Consider the following 3,737-nt stretch of genomic DNA (forward strand, 5'->3'; position numbering starts at 1 on the left):
GAGCTGAACCGGCCACCACACCCTCTCTTATACCCTGTGGGGTGTGGTCCAGTGACTCAGCCTAATCCCTAGCACGCCTCTTCTTCTGTTGCGCGCGCTTATCTCTGCGACGCTGCCGAGGATCCAGCCAAGACTCATCTTCCTCATCACTGTCCACCTGTGGCTGCGTGGATGTGCTTGGCCCCGGGCCTATCTCTTGCCCTTCGGAGGACACCGAAGGCATTGCCAGAGAGGAGGGTCCTGGAGAGGAAGGCCTTGCCAACTCCTCTCCTTCACTCTTGGAGTCCTCTCCTGCTGATAACACAGGCTCAGGTAACGGAGCCACAACAGTGCTCGCTTCAGCAGCACATATACTAAAATTGGAACGATACAGAGAAGATAAGCATGGCCCCTGCGCAAGGATGACACGCAAATTCGTGAAGCATTCCATATTTTTCTAAGAAAATTTTTATAAAATGTTTTATAGATGGTATCTAGATCCCAAAAAGCTAGCCTGTATGTATCCAAGTTTGCAACCTAAGTGTTGGAGATGCGAATGTGATGATGCCACGTATTATCATATATGGTGGACATGTAAAAAAAATTAAGGCATTTTGGATAAAAATATGGTGGATTATCCAAAATATTCTCAAAAAGAAGATAAAATTTACTCCACAGTTCTTTTTGTTAGGTATAATTACAGATTGTACTGTTATAGAGACTAAGTTGATTTTAAATTTAATAACAGCAGCCAGACTCTTGGTGGCGCAGTATTGGAAGAAGGAAGACTTGCCTATTATTGAAGAATGGACACTAAAAGTAGTGAATTTAGCAGAGATGGCTAAAATCTCAGCGTATTTGAAGGACCATTCAAATGAAAGATATATATCGGAATGGAGAAGATGGATTGACTATATTCAAAACAAGTATCGGACTAAAAAGTTCCAAATAGCTTATGAATGAAACCAATATTTTCTTTTTGAATTATTGTTTGTTAGTTGAAAGGGGAGTTAAAGAGCAAGAGGGAGTTTGGGGACTACAGAAAGTTAGCTTATTTTAGCTTATGTTTGTTATGCTATACCCTGTTTTTGCTCTGGGAAGTCCAGGGGGGGTGGGTGGGGGGGAGGGGGGGAGGGAAGGGGGGGAGGAGGGAATGGGAAAAATTGCTGTAATACTTGTTAAAACTTTTTAATAAAAAGAAAAAGAAAATCAAGGATAGACTATGTAATCCTGGAGAATTGCTATATGTGCATTTGTTAAAATTTGGGGAGGAGTTCCCAAACTACATAGGACAAACATTTTGATCGTTTCCTTTTCTCATTTGGAAGCTCAGTGGGTTAGAACAGCAGAAGTGTGCTACTTGGAACCCATTCACACTAGCCTGAATCACTAGTTTTTGAGCACTGCAGGGGTGCCAGAGTTAGTTTTACAGAACATGCTGAGTAATGCAATACATATCCACTAAGCTGCTTAAGATAATGATTTGTCTAGATCGCCCTCTGGGAAGCAAGCAAGTGGTTCCTAAGATTGGTTCATTAGCCTTTTCAGAATTAAGTTAAAGGTTAATCTTGTGTTCACGTACTAAACCCTTTCTTGTGCCAGATTTAGACTGCATAAAATTGTGAATGTGATACTCTTTTGGGGATCAGTATTCCACCACGTTGTCCATTTCAACCCTGTCCTGAAGGAATGAATCAAGACTGGAGTCCACTGTTGATTTTTAACCATAAGTAGCCTCAAGCTTCTACCTGGACCTTACCTACACCTGGACCACTTTTCTAATATTCAGGATTTTTTGATTTTGCAAGAGGGTTCAAGTTTCCAAACTGCTCATTCACAGCACTGCCAAGCAGAGAGGTTGTTCCTTTTAAGACCGTTCCAAATTTGGAATTTGGGAGATACATATAGTTCCATCTTCTGAAGATACATAGGTAGTTGTTGTTGTCCGGTTGCTAAGTTATGTCTGACTCTTCACGACCCCATGGACCACAGCATGCCAGACTCCCCTGTTCTCCCAGAATTTGTCTAAATTCATGTTCATCATATCAATGAATCCAGGGGTGAAATCCAGCAGGTTCTGATAGGTTCTGGAGAACTGGTAGCGGAAATTTTGAGCAGTTCAGAGAACCGGTAGCGGAAATTTTAAGTAGTTCGGAGAACCAGCAAATACCACCTCTGGATGTCCCCAAAGTGGGGTGGGAATGGAGATTTTGCAATATCCTTCCCCTGCCAAACCCACCAAGCCACGCCCACAGAACCAGTAGTAAAAAAATTTGGATTTCACCTCTGAATGAAACTATCTAACCATCTCATCCTCTGCCATCCCTTCTCTTTTTATTTAATCTTTCCCAACATCAGAGTCTTCTCCAAGGAGTCCTCCCTTCTCATTTGGTAGCCAAAGGAGTTGAGTGTCAGCTTCAGTATCTGTCCTTCCAAGGAATAGCCAAATTTCATTTTCTTTAGGATTGACTGATTGGGTCTCCTTGAAGTCCAAGAGACTTTCAACACCACAATGTGAAAGCATCAATTCTTTGGCGCTCAGCCTTCCTTATGGCCCAACTCTCACAGCCATACATTACTATTGGGAAAACCATAGCTTTGACTGCATGGGCCTTTGTCTCTGCTTTTTAATAGGTTGCCTAGGTTTGCCATAGCTTTCCTCCCAACAGATAGCTCGACCTGAGTGATTTAGCCTTCAGACTTGATGCTGCTACAGTTCTTATTTCACATCTGTGTTTGGGTCTCTTTAGGAATAGATGTGTGTCATGGTAGAACTGCCTTGTCTGGAAGTCACCTCCCAGCTGCAATTTATTACCCTGTGGCTGCTGAAACCCATTCAAAGCAAAGAGCATTGAGTCCTGGCTGACATTTCTCACTTTTTCCACATGGCACCATCCTCTGGAAATAGTGGCTTTAAGGAATTCTATTGATACAGGCAATAGAAAGAAGTATAAACTTTTCAGTGTGTGTATTTGTCTTTCAAATTTTTCCTGTAAGACATCGGCAAAGGATGCTGTTTCTTTCATCATAATTATAGCCACGATTTCTTGAAACAGCAGTATTTGAAACTAGATTGTATATGCTGACTTCTCCAGTTCAGAGAATGGAGGATTATTTTCTTACCTAAAATAGGAGTGAATGCATTCGCATTGTTTACTGTTTTACTGATGTTTTACAAGACTCATGCAGAGATTCAAAGAGACATGTTTAAATAATCATTCTGTGCTGCATTTCTTACATTGAAGTGTTTGGATTAGCAATTTGAATATTCTTGAGGTTTGGGACTCCCTATGCTTTTCTTTCTGTTTTAATCTTACGGTGACAGTGGGAGCAGGTACAAGTAGTCCTTGACTTAACAACTGTTCATTTAGTGACCAACTGCATGAAGACAAAAACCTTGTTGGATTGTATTTGTCAGTTGTTCATCTGCCCACATATTCAGGATCAGGGCCTTTTCCCAATATTTGAGGGGCTGCCACAAGGAAGAAGAGATGTCTGTTCTCCAAAGTGCCCGAAGGCAGAACAAGAAACACTGAATGGAAACTAATCAAGGAGAGAGGCAGCTAGAAAGGACAAATTTCGGGACTGTTAGAACAATTAACCAGTGCAATGAATAAAGAACTTAGAGAGGAATAAGGAAGACAGGTCAAAAAGAAAAAAAGCATAGCAACTAAAGTATTGAAGTGGGCAAGAGATGATGGATAGATGATTCTTTGTTTTTGGTGTTGTTTTGATTTGCCTTCCTTTTCCTCTTTCTT

The 3,737-nt window shown here is 41.3% G+C and overlaps 1 non-coding gene across 1 annotated transcript; it reads left to right on the top strand.

The window, feature by feature from the left end:
* The first annotated feature begins 329 nt into the window (after positions 1–329).
* LOC139326979 (U6 spliceosomal RNA) lies at positions 330–436 on the top strand. The gene has a single exon (XR_011601623.1). It is a non-coding gene; the product is annotated as a U6 spliceosomal RNA (small nuclear RNA).
* Positions 437–3,737: the final 3,301 nt, after the last annotated feature.

The sequence above is a fragment of the Pituophis catenifer genome, unplaced genomic scaffold (genome assembly GCF_029215685.1).
Source record: "Pituophis catenifer annectens isolate HBS135680 unplaced genomic scaffold, rPitCat1.0.hap2 SCAF_456, whole genome shotgun sequence".
NCBI classification, from domain to species: domain Eukaryota; kingdom Metazoa; phylum Chordata; class Lepidosauria; order Squamata; family Colubridae; genus Pituophis; species Pituophis catenifer.